Source organism: Lithobates pipiens, unplaced genomic scaffold (genome assembly GCF_037356315.1).
Source record: "Lithobates pipiens isolate NorthernLeopardFrog02 unplaced genomic scaffold, aLitPip1_a1.2 Scaffold_22, whole genome shotgun sequence".
Taxonomy (NCBI): domain Eukaryota; kingdom Metazoa; phylum Chordata; class Amphibia; order Anura; family Ranidae; genus Lithobates; species Lithobates pipiens.
The window spans coordinates 280,832,252-280,856,568 of NW_027507784.1; the positions used below are offsets into that span (position 1 = coordinate 280,832,252).

The following is a 24,317-nucleotide window of genomic DNA, read 5'->3' on the forward strand; positions in this document are numbered from 1 at the left end:
GGGTCCCAACTGCTTAGTCTTTCAATGACGTGACTTGGGACCCACGCCAACATGCTGCCAAGGGTGCTCAAATACTAAAGAGTGTCCACGGTATGGACCGGGGACGAGGTGTAGGCTGTGTAGAAGAACCCCATGTGTTTGGGAAACTGGCAGGTACACAAGTGTTGGCACGAAAGCAATAGGGAACTAGAGTCTACGCGTTCCGGTAGGAGTGACAGTAGGTAGTCAAGTACGGTTACTTGATACCAAGCCCTGCTTCTCTATAGAAATGGACGTCCATCCTGGAGTCAGATTTCTGGGTTTTAGACACTGCAAGGAGGAGGATGAAATGAAGTTGGTAGCGAGCCAAGTAACGACTATGCAGAACTTGGCCTGCGGGATTGCTGAAGGCCTGGAATGAACATACAATGGACATTAAACTGGTGCCACCGGGCTAACTGCAGCGGTCTGCGCAGGAAGGACACGACCGAGAGCGGTCCAGACCTGGCTTCAATAACAAGATGAGCCTCGGCCCAGTTGTCGGTGGTGAAAGCCACAGCCTGTCCTGTCCTGACATGACCCCAGATACGAGAGGCTGTCATGACCGGGTATAGCCTGAAGAGGGAGGAAGTCCAGGTAAACCGGGGTTTAGGAGTATCCCTGATGCCATGGTCCTGTAAACCAGTGGTGGCCAAAAATTTCCGCGAAGCCTGTGTAGGCTGTGGCATCTGTCACTACCAGGGGCGACAGGGGCATCGTAGACGGTCTAAACACCGATACATCAATCCATGCAGTAAGGAACCTTCCGACATTGACAGGTCTGCTATTGCCATGGCATCCAAATTAAGGATCTAAGAAGGGTCCTGTGTCCGTGAGAGGAGGACTAGGAGGCGTGACATAAAGATTGATCCTGGGGAATGGCCCGTATTGCAGATTTGAACATTCGTCAAGTAGTGTCTGTGTAGAACCTGGCTGCCAGTGCTACCAACAATAAATTGGCTAGGCCATGGAAAACCACAAAGGGCCAGGTAGATGGCCGCTTGGATGACTAGACTGGAGAATATGCGAGGATTTCATGTCCCTAAAGATGGCAGTTGTGATGGGCGAGCGTTTTCCGTTGGCTATGGGTGATGCCTCTGGATGCCTCGAAGTGGGGATCTTGCTGTATAAGCCATAAAGACAGGTGGCTCTCCGGGCCCTGTAAGGATGAGAAATGCTGAGCGCTGGCTAGGTATAGCCTGAGCGTGTTACAGGAAGAAGCCAGTTGCGTGTGTCAACACGATCCAGGTGCTGGATGGAAGTTGAACTCAACTATCCTAAGGGAGAGACCGACAGACAGGAAACGGTGAGTGGCTTGTAAGAAAAGCCACAGGAGACAAGTGGCCAACTAAGTGCTGCTGAAAACGACGTGTAGCCAGTTTGTGTGCCACTGAGAATGTGTGCTTGCAAAAGAATGATTGCAAGACGTTATGCTAAGTCGCGAGCCTTGGCACGATTGCAAAAGTAGTGTTTAAACGTGTGCTTGCGACAATTGCGTGGGAGTTTGTCACTGGAAATGTGTTCATAGTGACTGTGAGAAATTCGTGTTATCGCATGTGCTTTGCGAAGACTGCAGGAGTTGTGCTTGAACATGTGTTTGGGTGCGTGCTTGCAACGATTGCAAGATGTTATGCCAAGATGCGTGCTTGCAACGATTGCAAGATGTTATGCCAAGATGCGTGCTTGCAACGATTGCAAGATGTTATGCCAAGATGCGTGCTTGCAACGATTGCAAGATGTTATGCTAGGATGCGTGCCTGCAACGATTGCAAGGAGTTACACCAGGATGCGTGCTTGCCATGATTGCAAGATGTTATGCTAGGATGCGTGTGTGCAATGATTGCAAGAAGTTATGCCAGGATGCGTGCCTGCAACGATTTCAAGGAGTTATGCCAGGATGCGTGCCTGCAACGATTGCAAGAAGTTATGGTAAGATACATGGGTAGCCAGGTCGGAAAAGACAGAAGTCCATCCAGTCCTAACCACAAATCAAACAAATAAATATCGCACAACCCGACACACCCAATTCTATACCCACAGCTGATCCAGAGGAAGGCAAAAAACCCCAGCAGAGCATGGCCCAATTTGCTACAGCAGGGAAAAAATTCCTTCCTGATCCCCCGAGAGGCAATCGGATTTTCCCTGGATCAACTTTACCTATAAAATAAGTACCCCGTTACAATGTACATTTAGGAAGGTATCCAGGTTTTTCCCAAAGCAATCTATTGAGCCAGCCGGAACTGCCTGCTAGCAATGATTGTAACAAGTTTGTGCCTGGACATCTGCTCGCAATGATTGCAAGAGGTCTTATGCTCGAATGCGTGCTAGCAATGATTTGCCAGAGGTCTATGCCTGAATGTGTGCTTGCAATGATTGCAAGAAGTCTATGTTTGGATGCGTGCCTGCAACGATTGCAAGAAATCTACGCTTGGATGCATGCTTGCAATGACTGCAAGAAGTCTACGCATGGATGCGTGTTTGCAATGATTGCAAGAAGTCTATTCTTGTATGCGTGCTTGCAACGACTGCCAGATTTCCATGCTTGAATGCGTGCTCGCAACGATTGCACGAAGATTTATGCTTGATGCATGCTTGCAATGATTTGCAAGAAGTCTATGCTTGGATTCGTGCTTGCAACGATTGCAAAAGTCTACGCTTGAATGCGAACTTGCAACGACTGTACGACGTCCATGCTTGAATGCGTGCTCGCAACGGTTGCAAGAAGTCTACACTTGAATGCGAGCTTGCAACGCTTGCGAGAAGTCCAGGCTTGTATGCGTACTCGCACCAACCGCAAGACGTCCATGCTTGACTGCGTACTAGCAACGATTGCAAGAGGTCTATGCTAGGATGCGTGCTTGCAACGATTGCTAGAAGTCTACGCTTGGATGCGTGTTTGCAACGATCGCAAGAAGTCTACGCTTGTGTGCGTCCATGCTTGGATGCGTGTATGCAAAGATTGCAAGAAGTCTATGCTTGAATGCGTGCTTGCAACGATTGCCAGAAGTCTGTGCCTGGGGATGTGTTTGCATGTCAGATGCGACCCACTCGAAACGGGGCACTGTATACTACGGTCCATTTAATGAAAACCTGTTATGACAGAGGCATAAGCCGGTCATGCCGTGATTGTGACTGATGATGAACCGGACTCTGGAGCATGCACTGAAATGAGGCTAAAGCACTGGGGCACACCGTAACGAATCGGTGCATGTATGCAACTGGATTCGAAACGGAGCGCGGTACGTGGCGGTGAAATTTATTTGATTGCCATGACAGAGGCATGAGTTGGTCGTGCCGCTGTTGCGACTATCCGTTAATCGTGCATGCTGTAAAGCAAGTACTGGAATGTGGCTGAAATACCTGGGGCGCCGGGACGAATCTGTGCGTCGTAGATGCGACTGGATTCGTATCGGACGTCCTACGTGACAGTGAAATTGATTTCCCATGACAGAGTCATGAATCAGAGAACCGAAACCTGCAACCAACAATGAATCCTGACTCTGGAGCATGTACTGAAATGAGGCCGTAACCAACTGGGGCACACCGAAACGAATCGGTGCATCACAGATGCGACTAGATTCGAATCGGAGCGCGGTAAGTGACAGTGAAATGAGTGACAAAAGTATGCCATGACAGAGGCCCGAATCGGTCGTGCCGCGATTGCGACTGACAACGAACGGGACTCCGGAGCATGTACAGAAATGAGGCCGAAAATACCTGGGGCACGCCGGGACGAATTGGTGCATCGTAGACGCGACTGGATTCGTATCGGAACGTGATATGTGACAGTGAAATGATCCCATGACAGAGACCCGATCGCTTAGCAACGAGCGGGCTCTGGAGCATGTACCGAAATGAGGCCAACACAACTGGGACACGTCGATCGAACCTGTGCGTTTTCCTGAGGAATGCGACTGGTTTCGACTCGAACGTACTAGGTGACAGTGAAATGATTCCCATGACAGAGACCCGATCGATTAGCCACGAGCGAGCTCTGGAGCATGTACCGAAATGAGGCCAACGTAACTGGGACACGTCGATCGAACCTGTGCATTTTCTTGAGAAATGTGACTGGTTTCGACTCGAACGTACTAGGTGACAGTGAAATGATTCCCATGACAGAGACCCGATCGATTAGCCACGAACGAGCTCTGGAGCATGTACCGAAATGAGGCCAACGTAACTGGGACACGTCGATCGAACCTGTGCGTTCGAAAACTGCGACTGGTTTCGATTCGAACGTACTAGGTGACAGTGAAATGAATTCCCATGACAGAGACCCGATCGATTAGCCACGAACGAGCTCTGGAGCATGTACTGAAATGTGGCCAAGCAGTTAGGGGCACACCGGAATGAATCTGCGCATTTAGCGGATGCGACTGGATTCGAATCGGAGCGCCGTGCGTAACAAAATGAGTGAAATGATGAAATGACCTACGTGAGCCAGCCATGGCAGAGGTAGGAGTCGTTGTGCCGTGAGACGCGACTGGCAACGATTTTGACTGTGGAACACGGTAACGAGACTATAACAAGTACTAAAACAGAGCAATTTTTCCTACCAGCAATATCTACCGAAATGACGCCCGTGAAATGAAGGGCGCTGCGAAATTGGAGCGTATTGAGTGATAACAACCGGTATCACAACAAACGATTCGATATTTCAGGTTTTAACGACACTAAAAATAGTACAGGAAGGTCAATCGAGACCCTTACCTGCGGCAGTCGAGCTGGCGACATTGTACAGAGCCGGCGACGTTGTACAAACGAACGGGAAAGAAAACCACGAGAGAGACGTTTTGTCCGAATGGAAACGAAACACGAGCCGTCGGCCTAGTGACGTAGTGCCGCGCACCGGAAACCGACAAAGACCACAGGCGAGCGGGCTGGTTAAATACCCTCCGGGCTCCTCCCATAAATTCAGGCCACCACACTGGCCTTCTTACATATTCCAGCCTAGTTGCCCTTTGATGTAGTGTCTGCATTAGTTTCCTTTTCTCAGCCTTTTTTTCCCCTTTATTTTTACCTGGACCCCCTGCCAGTAACAAACTGTCTACTCTAGGGTGACAATGCTCACTTACTCCACTGTATCTATGGAGGACCAGTGTTGTCACCTTAGGACAAGAAGTGTGTTAAGACTACAGAATACCCCTATCCTCATCTTCAATACATAGGGAGGTATTCTGTCGTTTACAGAGAGAACAGGGAACAAAGCAGATAACAGAGCTGCAGAGAAAGAGAGCCCAGGAAATAGTCAGCTCACAACATTTCTGGCAGAATCAACAGGTTTTTTTTTTTGCACTTATTGAACAGATATAACAAAATACTTTGAAAGGAATATTTAACAGGCCAAAAGGGCTCAGTGAGAGAAATTGATTAGAAATGACTTATCTTCAACAACTCGTTAGTCCCCTGATTGTATACATACCCCGTTTCCCCGAAAATAAGACCTAGCGTGATTGTCGGTGATGGCTGCAATATAAGCCCTACCCCCCCAAATAAGCCCTACCCTGTTTCCCAGAAAATAAACCCTACCCTGAAAATAAGACCTACAAGGACATTAACTAGGGCTTATTTGGGAGGTAGGGCTTATATTGCAGCCATCACCGACAATCACGCTAGGTCTTATTTTTGGGGAAACAGGGTATTAATTCAATAGTCTAGGTAGGTATTCTTATTATTGCTTTGCTAATTCTAAAGAGATTGTGATTGAGGTTGTGCAAAATACATTCAGATTTTAAAGTGTTTGTTAAGCTTCAGCCCCCCAGTCACAGTGGTGCGACTTGCCAATGCGATTTGACAGTTTGAAATTGTATGACAAGTCGCACCTTATTGTCCGCTTTAGAAGCGGTCAAATCGGTCCGGCTCCATCAGAGTCACACTGATTTTGAAATCAGTTCCTTAACTACTTTTTTCACGTTCAGGTGCGACTTGCATAGACATCTGTGCATGAAGTCGCACAGATGTCTTCCAAGTCGCACCTGAAGTAGCACTAAAACACTACTTTGAAATATGGCGATCGGTGTGACCGGGGTGTTATGCACGATGGTTCCTATTTCTCGGTTGCTGTCTTCCATGCCTCTCAGGTCTTATATCCTGCTAGCTTTCTGTACACAACAAATTAATACAAGTATATAAGACACAATTCATAAGGAATATATACGATTTCAAAAAACATGATACTGAAAAAGAGAAAATATCAAATGTGGTCTCCTTTAAAAATGAAAGTGGTACCGTATTAAACCCAAAGCAATCATTAATTATATTGCAGGTCACCAATTCTTAGATGTGATGGCTGCATTCATTTTCTTTTCTAGGCTTTCTTTTTTTGTTTTTATAACTATCCTCTGAAATTCGAAGTTCAAATTGAATCAATTTGAATACATAAGAAAAGAATAGAGTAGAAAAGAATAAAATAGAAAAAAAAGAATAGCATAGAAAAGAATAGAATTCAAAAAACAATATAATTAAATAGAATAGAATAGAATAGAAAGAATATAATAATCTCCCAAAATTCAAATAGAATCAATTTGAATAGAATATAAAAGAATAGAACAGAATAGTATAGAAAAAAACAGAATCGAATAGAATAAAAATAATATAACCATCTTCTGAAATTCAAATTTCGAATATAATAAATCTGAATTTGAATTGAAAAGAAAAGAATATAATAGAAAAGAATAGAATAAACAAATAGAAAATAATAGAATAGAAGGTATATAACAATATAACCATTTTCCAAAATTCAAATTTCAAATAGAACAAATCTGAATAGAATAGAAAAGAATAGAGTATAATAGAAAATAATAAAATAGAAAATAAAGAATGGAATATAAAAAAATAGAATAGAATGGAATAGAAAGAATATAACCATCCAAAATTTGAATTTTCTAATGCAATTCGAATCTTTTGATATTTGAAAAAATACACGAAACGAACTCTGAAAACTAATTAAATGAATTTAACTAGACTAATTTATATAAATAACAAATCAAAACATTTTTTTTTCACTCTGCCTGTCTAATCAACATTTATTTATTTTTGAAAAAAACCTTTATCCCAAAAGGAAAAAAAAAATGCTGCTGTAACTGAATATAAAGACGCAACAAAAAAAGCCAAAAAGGGTTCAAACTCTTCTGTGCTCAATCAAATGTAAAAAAAAGAGTTAAGCTGGCCTTACACTAATGGATTTCTATGAATTAATGTCGCACGAACATAAGTACGAAAATTCAGATCTGATTACTTGCCAAATGTCATTTGAAAGTACTTAAAAAACAAGAATTTTCCAACAAAATTGTACTAGTATATGGACAACTTGATACATAAATAATAAATGATAACCAACAAAACAAAATACAGAGTTTATCATACTCATTCAAAAGACAGATGGGTCATTGGTGACAAGTTCAAAAATTACCTGTGTTTAATTGTCCATCATAGGGAATCTATTTAGATGATCACAGGTACGTATAGTGACTCTACAAACACAAGACAGCCGACTGAAGAGACAAAAAAATGATATAGATCTCAGTAGGCTTCTGTGTAATTCTCATGTCACTGGTGTCATACGTAAGGATGTGGTGGTGTGGGATGTTTAGACAAAACTGAACCTACATGTTGTACTTCTGTCTGAGAAGGTGGGTGAAAAAAAAAAATACATATTCATGATGACGTCAGAGCAATCAACCAAATTCACAGTAAACATTAACCACTTGCCTACTGGGCACTTAAACACCCTTCCTGCCCAGACCAATTTTCAGCTTTCGGTGCTCTCACATTTTGAATGACAATTACTCAGTCATGCAACACTGTACCCAAATGAATTTTTTGTCCTTTTTTTCCCACAAATAGAGCTTTCTTTTGGTGGTATTTGACAGTTGCAGCCGTTGATCTCTCCCTTCTCACACGCTGTCTGTGTGAGGAGGGAGAGCGGCGATGAGAGATGATCTCATATGTTTACATATGAGATCATCTCTCATTGGACACGCCAATCGCGCTGTAAACCGCTGTGATTGGCCGTTTACAGCGATCTGTGACTGGCTGTGTCCAAGGGACACAGGCAGCACAGAACTTCCCCGATGCATGCTCGCGGGAGCGTGCATTGCGGAAGTAAACAGGAGGCCTCCCGGCAGTTAGCGTCCGCTCTGTAGCAGTCTTATAGGCTATAGGGCGGCGCGAAGCAGTTAATTAATTAATAGATTTTTTTGCTTTATTAATAAATATAATTTAGCAAAGGAGGAATCATGGGGGAGTATTTTGTCCTTCAAAGAAGGTTTTATTGTATAGACAGTACTATTTACTTGTCACAACTTTGAAGGCTGCCAGAAGTTAATCCACAGCTAAGTTGTACCCCTTCTCCAGAATAAGCATTGATACCTCAGTCTTCTGATCCCTCTTCCTGCACTAAGAGCCAGACCATACAACTAACGCTGTATCCTGGCCTAGGCCGACGAGGCCCAGCCCTAGGGCAGCACTTTGCAGGGGGGCAGCACGGAAAAAGTTGTTAGTGTTAGTGTAGCGCCAGTCTTATGGGGCGGACTGGGTTGAGAGGCAAATTAGTCTAGCACCCCCATAAAACGGCCGCACTGTTTCTGGTATGCGGGCGGCCGGCATTCCGCAACTGTGGGGGGCGCCGCTTCTAATTTTGACTGTCCTATCATGCTGGACCACAAACCTTCCTCACTGTGCTATATGTTTTCTGCTGCACCACTGGCATGGATATATCTTCTTAGTCCTCTCCATAAAATTATTAGAAATTTGTGTTCAAAGTAGAACTATAGGTGACACTTTTTTTTTCTCATTTTGGATCGAGTAATGGAGGGTTATAGCCCCTGTCAGTTTATTTTTTACCATCTCTTCCCCATTGCAGAGAATTCCCTTCACTTCCTGCCCCACAGCCAAACAGGAAGTGACAGGAAATATATGCAAATTAAGGGAATCCATTGCTCCACCCCACCCAGGCCCTCAGAACTAGTGTCCCCACTCGAAAATTTCAGGGCGGGTCTTAAACAGCAAGGGGTGTGGCCTTGACAGGGGGGGGTGGGTCATATTTAAATGAGGAGATCGTGAGTTTAGTCAGGCCTAGGGCAGCACAAAACCTAAATACACTACTGCATACAACTTCCCTGTATAATATACTGTATATACTGTACATATATTTTTATATATATAGTCCACAGGGTCTTCCTGTTATTTGCCTGTTAATATTGCAAGTCTAGGAAAGTAGCTTAAAGGCTAAGCTCACCTTTTTTTTCTTGTAAATTCCAGCTCCCCTATGCACCAATATAGCATTCATGTACTTTTTTTTGCAAAAATATCAAAGTTTTCCATAAAATCTACAGACATGTACCTTACTGTAATCCATCCATGATTCCAAAGGTATCTATTGCTTCTTTCTTATGTCCTTACAGACTGTAGGTCATGCCACAGGAAGGAGTTGACCAGCTGACCTCATTAGCACACACCCTGCATCATCCACCCACCCACTCCCAGCTGCAGGTTTTTTAAATGAAATGCAATCAATCTGGAATTGAGCTGGAATTTAGAAAAAAAAAAGTGAACTTAGCCTTTAAAGTGGTTTTGGTCATTTTTATTTATTCATTTGGAGTTAAAAAATATTTTAACCTCTTCCGGATCAGCCACTGCGGTTATACTGCGGCAGGTTGGTTGCTCTACGCGAACCGTCGTAGCTGTACTTCGGCACTTTAAGACGCTTCCAGCATTTTAGACTTGAAAAACTTAACTTAAGTAAGTCACCGGGACCAGATGGCTTGCAGCCGAGGGTCCTTAACCACTTCAGCCCCGGAAGATTTGGCTGCTCAATGACCAGGCCATTTTTTGCGATACAGCACTGTGTCGTTTTAACTGACAATTACGCGGTCATGCGTTGCTGTACCCAAACAAAATTGAGGTCCTTTTTTTCCCACAAATAGAGCTTTCTTTTGGTGGTATTTGATTACCTCTGCAGTTTTTACTTTTTGCGCTATAAACAAAAGAAGAGCGACAATTTTGAAAAAAAACGATATCTTTTACTTTTTGCTATAATAAATATCCCACTTTTTTTTTATATATATATATTTTTTTTTCCTCAGTTTAAGCTGATATGTGTTCCTCTACATATTTTTGGTAAAAATCGCAATAAGTGTATATTGATTGGTTTGCATAAAAGTTATAGCTTCTTCAAAATAGGGGATAGATTTATGGTATTTTTATTATTTATTTATTTTTATTACTAGTAATGGCGGTGATTTTTATCGGGACTGCGACATTATGGCGGACACATCCGACACTTTTGCCACATTTTGGGACCAGTGACGCTATAAAAATGCACTGATTACTGTATAAATGTCACTGGCAGGGAAGGAGTTAACACTAGGGGGGGACTCAAGGGGTTAACTGTGTTCCCTATGTGTGTTCTAACTGTGGGGAGGATGGGACTGACTAGGAAGAGAGAGAGATTGGTGATCATGCTTCATGGGGTTCAGACGATGTCTATGAGGACGAAACGTGTCGGGAGAACTCCACTACCGCCATTTTTTACTGAAAGCGTTTGATAAACTACTTTAATGTGAGTTTGTTACCTTTTTTTAATAAATGTATTTTTAAACGGAATTACACTATTTAGCCTTATCTTTCCATTCTATATGTTTACCATTTGGAGTTGGGAAGAATGCGTTTGGAAAGAACCTGTTTATATCCATTTGTGTTTGGAAGAAATTTCTCTGTAGATCTTGGCATTCCAGCACCTGCGAGTTTGATTTTTCTACAGTTACCATAAAAGCGTGTATGACCCTTGGAATATATATTCTTTTGGGTCAGAAATATCCGGTAAGCCTGCATCTGCTAAGGTGGTGGTATTGGCACACGGGTGTTCGCACGTCATACTTTTAGGATTGGATGGTTCATCTGATATTCAATCGTACACGTGGGACTTGAATTTCTCCTTTTAAAAATGACTCTTTATTCACCATTTTCTTTTTCAAGTTGATTATTTTCATTTATGTGTATATTTGAACGCATACAAGTACACTTTTATATGGAAGTGGTATAACACTTTTTGTTGTCAATCAATGTAACATAAGGTATAGGAATCACGTGAGTCTACGTGGCTATATACGTGGATGTGATATATTTTTTCACAGATTTATGCACAATATTTTCTTTTTAGCGCTACACTTTTTGTAATTTATTCTCAACAAGTGGGAAAGAGACCCGTGAATTACTTTCTCGAAGAAACAAAAGAGCAAGATTTTATTTTTCACTCAGAATCTATCTGCAATAAGTATCAATGATCTCATACAAGCTGGTGACCAGATAGTATAGGAAACCAGCAGTACTTTCCAAACTTTTTCCACATAGTAATACATTTTTCTGCCGTTTTGACACCCATCCAAGCTCTCTCATAAATATATTCTGGATAGCCATATATATTATGCCCCTTTTGAAGATCAGTCCTGGAGATCATCCAGCAGGTAACTGGTTTTGATCTAACTGACAAATCATAAGCGGTATTACTCCACCTTATGCCCATGTCCTAAAAGAGGTATAAAAGGTCGTTAGTAATCCACCACTTGAATGCCATCAGGGCATGAATCCCGAGTTCCTAGGAACAAATCAGTCCTCCATCCTTAAAACAATGATTCGCCAGGGTTAATGACATTCAAGAAATGGAAGACCTTACTGTGGCCCTTGGAGACAGAGGCTCTCAAAAAACCTCAAAATGGTTTCACTGGGAAAATTACAAATACTTGTCCAAATATAAATAAGAATTATGAACTTTCATTACAGCCTTTGCTTATTCAGCCAGTTCTCAGACCGCTGTATACTTTTTCGCTGTGCAGTACTGCTGTAGAGACGTATTGATGGTTTCATTTCATGTTAAGATTTCAAAATATATATATTAGAAAAATGCATATAGGTAATTGCTGGACTTGACATTTTTCTGATAATTATATAGAAAAATAGGGAACAACCAGTTCCCATAATTGCCTTTTCTGTGAGGCCTTGGTTGTATTTCTCTTCACTTACTGGGTTGAGGACAGGGGGAATGGGGAGGAGAGAGAATGCACCCCCCCGGACTTTTATTTTCTTACCTTCCTCCCCTTTCCCTCACCTCTTCCCTTTTAACGTCTCCCTCCCATTTTTTCCCCCTTGTTTCGGCAGCCATCTTTTGGTCTTCTTGCCTGATTTTTTTCCCTTTAGAGGGTTACCTCTTAATTCCTTAGGCCCCTTTCATACGGGGCTGTCCATTTTGACAGATTCCGCTTGCTCAGCGGTGATCGCTCCGTTAATCCCCGCTGAGCCGACGGATGACAGGTCAGTTTCTGCTCATTGTGCAGGGATGGACCTGTCAGAGCTCCGCTCTAATCTATGGGGGATCAGAGGAAAACGGACCGCCTGTCAGTTTAATCCAATCTGAACCGCCAGATGGATGGAAAATAGGGTTTCTATCCATCTGGATTCAGCAGATCGGAGCGGATTGGATGTCAGCAGACATGTCCCCGCTGACATACGCCGCTTCATAGACTAGCACGGGGCGCCCGTTCAGGTCCACCTTAAAAATTGACAGGGAGACCTAAATGGTCCACCCATGTGAAAGGGGCCTAAAAATAAATGTAAATATTTTTGGGAATGTTCCCTAACTAGTTAATGCTGATAATTGCTTCCTTCTCTTTTGAGACTATATTATGTTGTATACCATGCATACCATGCCAATGTACTGAGAGACTCTCCTGTATTTTTTAAGAGATACAAATCTGTATGTAGCCTGGATCTCTAGGGTAAAGTTACTTTAACAGTCTTAGTCATGATGATGCTATATGTGAAATACATGGGGTTTGATTTACTAAAACTGAAGAGTACATCATGTGGTGTAGCTGTGTATGGTAGCCAATCAGCTTCTAACTTCAGCTTGTTCAATTAAGCTTTAAAGTTTGGATAGAAAAATCAAAACCTGGAGGCTGATTGGTTTCTGTGCAGTGCTGCAACATTTTTTGCACTCTCCAATTTTAGTAAATCAACTGCATGTATTTCACATATAGCATCATCATGACTAAACTGTTAAAGTAACTTTTAGGACTTACATTGATGGTTATTAGTTTGACATCAGTTTGAGATGCTTATTAAATAGTTCAGATTTCCGGTGCATCTGCATTTGGCTTCCTTCTTACCTGCATTTGACTATTCTACATTTCCAAAGACTTGTATAGGAATGCAAAATCTGTCTTATGCAAACAAAAGCCCACTAACATACAATATGCCTTAAAGTTGTACAATATTTAATTGCCTGTAATAAAACTAGTACCCTGCCTAGAGCCTCTGCTCTGCCTCTTACATTAGCTAAGTGCTTAAAGTGGAACTTCAGTCATTTTTTCATCTTTCCATCTATTAAATCTTCTGCCCTTGTTGTTTTAACTTTGGATTTACTGGATTCTGCCAGTAAATACCTTATACAGCCCACTTCCTGTTTCTTGTCTGGTAAAAAGCCTAGGTTTATGACATCATGCACAGCTCTCTCTCTCACTCTCGTGAGAGTTTGCCAATAATAATAATAATAATAAAAATTATTCAATAATGTAATCAAATCAAAAACACTGAAATATGCTGAGTTGCAGAATTGTCGCTGTCATTACTTTTCAGTGTTTGATAATAAATTTCCCCACAAATTACTATCGCTCAATTCTGCGAGTGATTCTAATTTATTATCGCTGTTTTCTAGCTGGTCTATAACCACTTTTGATGTAAACTGACATTTTTTGGTTGCTATGGACAATCTCCAGTTTCCTGGCATAAAGAATAATATTTATAAAATAAAACTGCATGCAGGACACTGGACAAATCACTAGGGACAAAGGGAATGTGTAATTATTTGATACAGTACTGTAATCTGTAAGATTACAGTATACTGTCTCTATACTATGTTTTTTAATTTTTTTAATTTGGCGCCAAACTCCATCCCTATGCATTGCAATGCTCGCAGGGAACGGAGCTCAGCACTGTTACAGATCAAGCGAGACACGGTGGCTCGCTGATCACAGCGGGGAGACATCGCTGGATCCAGGGGACAAGGTAAGTACTACATTGATCCAGCGATGCGATCCCTAGTCTGGCTCGGGAATACCGCTTATGGTAATTAAATCTCACCCCGAGCCAGATTCGGGAATACTGCCAGGGAGCTTAACAGTTATCTCTCCTGTCATTTATCTTCAGGCAAATGACCCCCTACACATTTTGTCCTTCAGTATTCTTTGAACACCGCCAGTCAAAAAATATACTGAGTGTAATTTGTAACCATTTTATATTAAAGAAAACTTGTCATAAGAGGACAACAGGCCGGAAGTTCTTTACTTCTCTTTGTGAAATTGCTATTGCCTGGTTATTGTGTTGATTCAATAGTCACAATACTTTCTGATGACCTGAAACCAGCATAGAGAATAAAAAAATGGTTTCTGACTTTCGGTTGCGACTGCACCTTTAATACAGATACACTTATTTTGTAACCCTCAATCCTGGATCTGCCACCAGCACCTTTCCCAGTCTTATTACTTATCCAGCGAGAGTGGGCATTGTGCATGCATGGTCAGCAGCCGCTGCCACACTACTGAGATGCCCCAGGATTTTGAAAATGTTGCAACATTACCTACTTAAGTCCTAGCTGCCATTTCAAAATTATATCTGGTCTTAGTGACTTCTGTGGCCAGCATCCAGAGCTAAGACCTGAGGCTGATACCATCAGCTTCTTGCCTTCTAATGCCTCTACAGACTGCTTCATAGTAGTAGCTGTAGAAGTAAATGTAAACACAACTGTAAATCATTTTTGATTTAATGTTCATTGTACAGTAGCAACAAAAGGGGAATAAAGCTTTCCTAAAGAAAAACACATACTTTTACTTACCAATCTGCTACGTTACGTAAAAATCACGCTAATGTGAAAACATTTTAATCAGCATATTTTGTTGATTATATTTTGGGGTAAATATATGGCAAATTACGTCAACTTTGTTTTGGTAAAAATTGCAAGAATAAAAAAATTGTTTCTAAATGTTTTACTGTTTATTCCTCATAAAAAGCTAGCAAATAAAAATATATGAATTCAAATTTGCTACTCAGTTAAACGCCTATCTATCCCTGAAAAAAAAAAACATTGTTTAAATACTAAGGGCAGAATTCAAAACTTAAAAGATATAACGCACAGAGCATTGCTAAAATGAAAGAAAAAAAAAAGAAAATGCTTTGTGAATCAAAAAGATTGATTTAGGAAGAAAAGGACTATTTATATGTGTAATTATTTGTAGGGTAGGCCGTTTTATCCAGACAATCTGGACTTTTCCTTTTAACTGGAAAAGGCTACCTTATTTATAATGATCACTTTATAAATGAGAAAACAGTGGGTGAATTCTGCCTAAATATTAGAAAACTAAGAGTGATTCATTTTGCAACTACTTCATGCATAGGCGCTAAAGATGATATCTGTGGCAAAGTAAATCATGTACTGCTCAGTAGCTGTTTGATAGCTTAAAAAGAGTTGAGATTAGTGTAGAAATTTGCATTACATCAGCATTGGGTGACATTGATGATATCGTCATTTTGGAGAACAGGTTAGGGAACATCCAAAAGAGCCTTATGCTAAGACTGCTTATAACTATGGTTCTATATGTACAAACAATTATACTTTAGCAAAGAATTTCATATCACTTCTCTTAATAGAACCTTTAAAATTGAGCAATATATTATTTGCAATATCTTATGCATTTTATTCTTAATCCTATCTAAATTATATATTTTATTTTTGGGCATAGTTAAATATTTTTTTAAATCAAATATGATGGGTGCACCAGAAGATGATTAACCGCTTGTGCTTGTGACCACTTAACTGTCAGTGTAAAAAGGCTTATCATATTATTATTTGCACAAAAATGGTCACACCGATTAACTAAAATAATATTTATGCATTGTTGTATTTCTTATACATTATGAACAGCAAGTTTATAAAACATAAAGCTAAAAAAAAAAAAAAAAAAATCTGCTCCTCCAGGCAATTAAACAAACAGGGTTTCCCCCAACACAACAACATAAAAAGGCAACGCCCATACCTTTTTAGTGTTAGGTCAGCAGTGAGCCTTTTTTCCCACAGCAGGCTCCAAAAGCAGAGTGAGCAAAAGAAAAAGCATCCCAGAGCATAATAAACTCACAAATATGAAGGCTCGTAGCTCTACAGCTTCAAAAAAGTCTGGCTTAACTTAAAAATTGAGTCTTTATTTCAACCAAATCTCTACAGAGCCTCTGAGATCCAGGACCCAGTCAGAACTTATCAAGATTCAGAAAACAAAAATATTATTTTCTTTATATTAGTCATCAACCCTGGAACCCCTCACCAAGTGTATATGAGAAACCTAAATGACACAAACACACCATCCACAATTCTGCCAGCCAGTGAATTGTATTCCATCTGGAGTTCTCTTTGTTATTTATATTTTTTTTTATTGAAATGTATATTTTGCACATGTAGATGTTATATAAACTTGATATAGATTTTCTGCTCATAAGATATACAGTAATCCCTAATATTGTCATTAAGGAATATTTACTTTCAATATGTTTTTATTGAGAATAATTTATAACAGACATATGAAAACAAAATCAAACCAGTTTCGATATATCGAAAATAGGGTGAGTAATGAGTTATCTTGGAGCAGCGAATACAATCATTTTTAGACTTTCCAAGAATGAAGCAGCAAGAAAATAGATCAGCTATATAACAGAGTTTAGAGTAGAAATTTACCGAAATGAAATAATAACTCCAAAAAAACATAGGGAACTAAATGTAGCAAGTTTGTGCGAATCAGAGTATACCAGTATTATACTGAGCTTACAACCATAAAAAAGACATATAGTACATGGTCCCTAATGATTTGACTCAGTGGTCATAGGAGACCTGATAGACCTAAAATCTAGCCACTATTTATGGTCAAAAATTCAGATTGAAGCAATCCTGATCCAATATGAAAAGAAAAGGGGACAGCAAAAACCCGGTAGGGGGGTATCAAGAAGAAGTGAAAGCAGATAGAAGAAGAAGAAGAAATAAGACGAAAATAAACTAGAAAATGGTGAGAGGACAATAAGTGACTGACCGGCAGGAATTTGGTAGTATTAGCTAACTGGTGTATGGATCCTAGCTTCAGGGAGATATGCATGTAGGTCGCCCAGGGTTCCCAAATGGCTTCAAATTTCTGTGTGGAGTCCAAAAGCATACTGACCATCTTTTCCTGAGACATTATCCAGGATAATTTTCTTTTTGATCGTAATTAAGGAATATTTAAAGCTAAATGTTTTTATTTTTTTATTTTTTTGGATAGAGCAGAAAATGGTTAAAACTACTACCATTATCTTTTCACCTGCTTGATATTATTGAGATAATTCCCCCATTAGACACCTGTCATTGGAACATGTGTCCTCTTTAGAAGATTTTTCCTCTACCTCTTTTTCTGGTGAAAACTCACAATGTTGGCTTTCATCACTTTCAGACAACCGTCACAGGACAGAAGATGAATCTACCCAGCGTGCTGTGGACACACACAGCAAAAAACAAGAACGGAGGTTCTAGCTACTTATCACACTACCGTAAACCAAATGAAACAGTTTTGGCTTTGGATACACTTCAAGTTGCTTACTGTATATGATTCAATACATTGGGGGTTATTTACTAAAGAAAAATCCACTTTTCACTGAAAGAAAGCACTTGGAAGTAAAGTCACTCCGAGGGGGACACGCAAGGAAAATAAAAAATCAGCAGAGCTTCCACACATTTCGGATCTACCCCTTAGATTTAGAGTCACTGTACTTCCAAGTGCACTTGCAGGGCAAAGTGGAGTTGCCTTTCCTAACCAACCCCCATTGCTGTTAATATTCACTATATTTGGCAGTTCTTTATAGCATAATGTGCTGGCAGTGTGAAACATCTGTGATGCAATCATTTGTGATGCAATAATTTGAATTTTCTCTGGTGGTTAATCTGCTGGCACACTCTTCTACCTTTGTGCTTTTTCGTTTGGAACCCATTCAGTTTCATGCTGGAAACCACAGGTCAAATAACAAAAACTGCACTGTCAAGATCATTTGTCTATGGTAACACGGGCTAACACTTACGGAAATGCTCATATAAGAAAATCAGAACATTCAAGCTGGCTTCTGTTTTCATTAGCCCATGCATTTATCATAAAACTGCCAAAGACAGCATCTCTTTGGAACAGAAATTCCTTTCTCTCATTGCAAAAACACATCTGTAGTCTCTACTATCTTTACCTATAATAGCTTTATTTTTCAGATGAGGGCATGGGTGAGGCATCTCAGACCACAACAAAAACAAAGTATGGCCCTTTGAAAAAAATCAGTGGATGAAACGCTGAGTCAGGGTGCAGCGGCATGGCAATCTGTACTGACACTACAAATTATCCTAGAGGTGTTGCTGAAGATGTGTGGGACATCCAATTGCACTGCTAAGTGATCAGCTTGGATATATGATATGCCTTCAACATCTTTATGTCTGTGAATAGTTATTGGATGTTTAATACATTTTAATGTTTTTATGATAATACACTATGCGGGTTCCCTTTTCGTTGCCCAATAAGGAACCACCGGATTATCATTCATACCAGTGTATGGGAAGACTCTTCAGAGGTAGTGGTACATCCTGAGTGATTTATGATGAGCATTTATATGTGAGGGAAAACGATTTGGTGAGTGAAACTCACAATTCACATAGGGGGATCACTTGAAGTGATTGCTTGTGGAGTGGAATAATCACATCATCTTTCCTGCAGGATTGGAACACAGCTAATTACAGTTATATTATGTGTGGGACTTTTGCACGGACATTTTAATGGACTTTAACACTTCTAGCGTTTTTCCTGGCACCTTCTGGAATTTATTAGCATTGATTTGATTTCATGGGAGAGACATATTTCTTATAAAGGAGGCAGCGAGGTTGTTTTCACTGTTATAGATTAATTGTTAAAGCACTTTATTTATCACTTTTTATTATTGTTTGAGTTATAGGATTTAGGTTAATTTTTTACAGAGCGGTGCTATTAGAGGTTTAATAAAAATAAAGTACATGTATTCATTGGAATCTCAGTCCTGACAGTAAAGCATGTAGACAGTATGTAATCTGACCATAAATGTATAGGGTGAACAAAAAAAGTCAATAGATTCACAGATTCCTCCATCCATGCTATAAAGGGTGGAAAGACAAATCTCCCTTTGCAGAATAACCAAACAGAACAGTGCCTGCATCTGATTGGATGTAGATAGTGTTCATCCAACAATTTTTGACTTGGCTCATTTAATTAATTGAAAATTTGATATTTGTTGATGCGGGTGTTGCTGCCATGCCCACCAACAGAGTTAATTTTGGCAGATTTAGCAAATCAGAATTTCATGCACAAATGACCAGCTTTAGATTTGGTCAAACAGAAAGAGAATTTTTTTTTCATGTAGGTAGAAACCATCATAGATTTCCTTTTAGGAGTGTTTTATTAGCCCTTACCTTCACCAACAATGATGGGACACCTTGGGAATGTGCTCATATCCAAAGTCAAAGATGCCAGTACAAGCCTTCATCACAACAAAATATCGACTTGATGAACAAGCTGTTATATAATCCACATATAGGTGAAAGCCAACGACAACTCATAGCCACTTAAATTTGCTGTCTTCTGATAGAAAGAAAAACCTGTGAATACAGAGTCCTGATATGTGATGATACCTAATAGTGAAACAATAACCTTTAAAACACAAGCATCACTGAACTTTTTCAGATGTTATTAGTCATACAGTATTGTCTTCCTGGGCATATACGGTAAAGACTGTCTGTGCTAGTTGCCATAAAGTACTTTCAGCCACTAACAGTGTCTCTATTAGGGAAATTCAGTTTCATTTCTAATACTTGGCATGGGGCTGGCTGATCTGGTCATGTGGCCCAAATATATGATAAACCATACTGCTAAGTGGAATGGCCGGAAAGGGAATTCTGCCCAGGGCAAGGAGTTTGTATACTGCTAGCTCTGGGGCAATGTATACAGCTAGCAAAAACAATGTCTGTCACTCAAAGCAACATTTAAGAAGGAAACCAAAGTTCAGAACCTGGTACGTCAATGAGAGAGAAGACAGACAAGCACAGAAAAAGCCAGGAGACTAGAGGATTGAAATAAACTGACTTACAAACACAAGACAAGTCTCCAGTGGATGATCAAATGCTCTCACTGAGCAGCACAGTCAAAGGGTATCAAATTAGAGAAGCTGTTTGCTGGGTACCAATGCCTACAAATTCTAGAATGGACTTTCTGGTGACCAGTGATAGAAAGAAAACATAAACAACCAACAAGACAGGTGGAAACCAAGGGCTGCCAATTATTAGAAAACAAGACAAGGCAAATGCTAGACAGAAGAAGTACATCCAAATGTGCAGACCAGGCAACAAAGGCTGGTCTAAAGAATAGCAAGAGCTAAAGAGGAATTTTACCTCCCGGATTTATTTTAATCATATCCCCTACCATCTTATCTACTAGGTTAAGCTGAGATCACATACTAACCCGCCCAGCAATTCCAGTGCTGCCCGCTGTCGTCCACTGCAATCCTCCACATGCCAGGTTCCACGTCGCCATCCACTTTCCTGATGTCATCAGGAATTCAGCTGTCTCGTTTAGGTCCTAGCAACTAGTCCTCTGATGATGCTTTACTGGGGATGCACAGTATGTTCTACAGAGTCACAAAGTCTCCTGGGATGTGTGACGCATGGTATATGATTCTCGCCTAGACAAGAAAGTCTGAAGCGCTTTGTTAAAAAGGGGAGAGGCAAACAATGCAATAAAGATGTAAAAATGATTGAAAGTTTGCTTCAACATGAACTGAGGGCTCACATAACAAGGAAGAATAAATAAAGAAACCAAATCATGAGGAACTAAAAATAAGGTAACAGGAAAGGCAAGACTAGAATTCCAAACAAGGCAAAGTGTTAAGGACAAGGATGCCAAACAAGAAAGCACATAGCAAAGTTTGGATGCAGACATCTAAAAGCAAGGATAATCACATCAATGTTGTTGTCTTTCTCATGGGAAAGATCAGACCACTACTGAAACCACAAAGTGGGAAAGTATGCTTGGGGGTGCAAGAATGACAAAAGACAGATTAGGCTAAGTCAGCAAAAGCAACAATGTGAAAAGCCAGGGTCTAACAGTATAGTATAATAGGCAAATGAAAAACATGGTGATCTAGACAAAGCAGGATCAAATCCATGCAAAGAGAGCTTTAATTTACAGGTAGACAATTATTATTTGAAACCACTTAAAGTGGTTGTAAACTCTGTCGCACCACTTTTTTTACCTACAGGCAAGCCTATAAAAAGGCTTACCTGTAGGTATCGTGAATATCTCCTAAACTTGCACAGTTTAGGGGATATTTAGTATATGCATGCTGCCGACGTCATTGGCACATGTGCACTGAGGAAACGGGCCGCTGGTGCCATTTCTTCAGGACTCGTGCCATGACCGGTGGCTCTCGCGAGCATGCGCATGAGTCATGTCATCATGGCTCCGGTGAATCAGAGCGCCGGAGCCGCAAACCCAGAAGTAACTCTGGTGGAAGATGTCGGCCATGTACTCCGAGTGCCGACGTCGATTCAGAGCATTGTTCTGAGGTAAGTATTTTATAGTGAGCTATTATGCGAGGCATACTAGCTCATTATGCCTTTGTCTTGCAGGGTTTGTATTTTTTTGTTTTTTTTTCGAGGTTTACAACCTCTTTAGGACCAAGTCTATTTTTTACACTTGGTTTTTCCAAGTTAAAACCAGGAATTTTTGCTAGAAAATTATTTCGAACCCCCAAACATTATTTAATTTTTTTCAGACACGCTAGAGAATAAAATTGTGGTCGTTGCAATGTCATACCGTATTTGTGCAGCAGTCTTACACACACAATTTTTAGGGAATAAAATACACTTTTTGAATTATAAAATAAGAAAGCAGTAAAGCTAGCCCAATTTATTTTATTTTGTGAAAGATGTTACGCCGAGTAAATTGATACCCATGTCATGCTTCAAAATTGCGCCTGCTTGTAGAAAGGTGATGAACTTTGACACTTAAAAATCTCCATAGGCGACGTTTAAACATTTTTACAGGTTACAGAGGCGGTCTTTTCGTAGAATTAGTTCACTCGCTCTAACGATCGTGGCGATACTTAACACCTTTTACTTATGCGGGCACGACTTATGTATGCGTTCGCTTCTGCGTGCTAGCGCGGATGGACGGGGCACTTTAAAATATATTTTTTCTTATTTATTTTTCTTTTTGTTTCATATTTTTACACTGTCCCTTTAATAAAAAAATTTGGATCACTTTTATTCCTATTACAAGGAATGTAAACATCCCTTGAAATATAAAAAAACATGACAGGACCTCTTTAATGTGAGATCTGGGGACAAAAAGACCTCAGATCCCACATTTACACTTAAATGCAATAATAAAAAAAAAAAATTGGCCCTTTAAGGTTGTTGGATGGGAGGGACGTTTGATGTCACTTCCGTCATCCAATGGCATTGACCCAGTGGGGGCCATAATTCCCTCACTCGACTTCCTGACTTTCAGGGGACAGCATCGGATTGTCTCCGCTGCTACCGATGGCTCTAGTAAGCAGCGGAGACAACATTGACGTGGCAGGAGGGGGGTGGGCACCTCTCCTGCTGCCGATAAAAGTGATTTTGTGGCGAATCCGAATATTAAAGCGAACCGCCCGCCGTTGAAGAAAATACCGGGGTTATGGCAGCTGTCTGCTGCCACAACAAGAGTATTTAACGGCAAAGTAGCGATGTAAATCCACGGTGGGGGGGGGGGGGGGTCCCAGGAGGGGTTAAAATGCATGCAGGTGCAGTTCAATTTACAATTTACAATAACATCACTACCTCCAACTAGAGAATCACTAAAACACGCTATATTTTTACTAGAGAATGGCGAATTATTGAACGTTCACTCCATCTGTGATCTGCCCAATCCAACAAAGTGATCCAATCCACCATTGTAATGAAAACTATTCCTATTTAATTTAATAACATACATACGAGCACAGAAAATAAATTATGCTAGCAGCCTAGTTTGGGAGAGAAACTGATTTGCATATTGCATGTTGGATGTTATTCCAGCTGTAGAAACTGAGACAAACTTGCTAGGTTATATAGAGATCCAAACGGCTTTTACCAGAAATAGTATAAATTGTTGAAAAGTTGTAATTTCGACCAGAAATGTTTTTCTACCATGTAAATAGTATGAGCACCCTTTATAAATATGGTTTTAGTGATTGGTTGAAAAAGTAACCCACTTAATAAAGGTACCCCTGTAGTATATGTGTCAGGTATTATTATTATTATTATTATTATTATTAATAATAATAAATGCATTCTACAGTTTATTAATCATACCCTGTAATGGGTATTTGCTCAATTTTAAACATGAACTTTTATTTTATTGTGGGTGCAGCTTAAGAAAGCACTTTGCCTATGTGCAGGAGCTCCATGTAATAAAGACCAATCACTGCTGTGTTCTCTCTTTGTACAGGGTGACTGGTCTTGTATCTTCCCCCTGCAGTTTTCTACAGGCAGGCATTAGTGGGTATACTTACTGGGTGTTCTGCACAGTTATGACATCACTACTATATTAACTGGGTAATATATGAGTTTGCAAAGGTATTTGATGCACACAGAGTGGGTTTACAGTATATCCTTCATGGCTACTGCTGAATATATATATATATAAAAATTTACATTTGTGCTGCTTATATTTTTAAGATATTAGCAATTGTTTTTTCCAGACTATCACATCACCTAGCCCCCTTACAACATCCAAATGGCATGAAACCGGTCTCATTGGTTAGTGCTAAGTTTTTGTCGTTTTTTGCTGCTAAAATTTCCGGTCTATCTTTTATCGTTTTTGCATTATTAATGATTTATTAGATCACCAAAGGTCACTCAGCCCCCCTGCAACACCCAAATGACATGAAACTGAGCCATTTGAACCAGAAACGAGTGCACAAGCCATGGCGTCGGCGGCGTGGATCCCGCCGATGGGTGGGTCAGAGGCAACAAGGCTGTCTTCTGTGTTCAGGGTTGATCCCCCTGCGACAGCGGTGCCCGCCGTAGTGGCAATTGACAATGAGGGACAAGGCTGCGTCATCAGGGGAGGCCGTTACCAAACAGGATTCAGTCAGATTGTAGGGCTTTGTGAAATGTGAGGTTTACGTTTGTTTTGAAGGGCCTCTGG

At 40.5% G+C, this 24,317-nt stretch overlaps 1 protein-coding gene across 2 annotated transcripts in view; it reads right to left on the reverse strand.

Annotated features, from left to right (window-relative positions):
• The window catches only part of IL21R (interleukin 21 receptor), a 90,481-nt gene that overhangs the window by 51,523 nt on the left and 14,641 nt on the right, over window positions 1–24,317 (reverse strand). Inside the window, exon 2 of one of the 2 annotated variants that reach the window (XM_077449104.1) lies at window positions 19,559–19,744. The gene's annotated coding sequence lies outside the window, so the exon portion shown is untranslated. Of the gene's footprint in view, window positions 1–7,432; window positions 7,597–19,558; window positions 19,745–24,317 lie in introns of those variants that run through there. The other variant, XM_077449105.1, reaches the window with a different exon arrangement.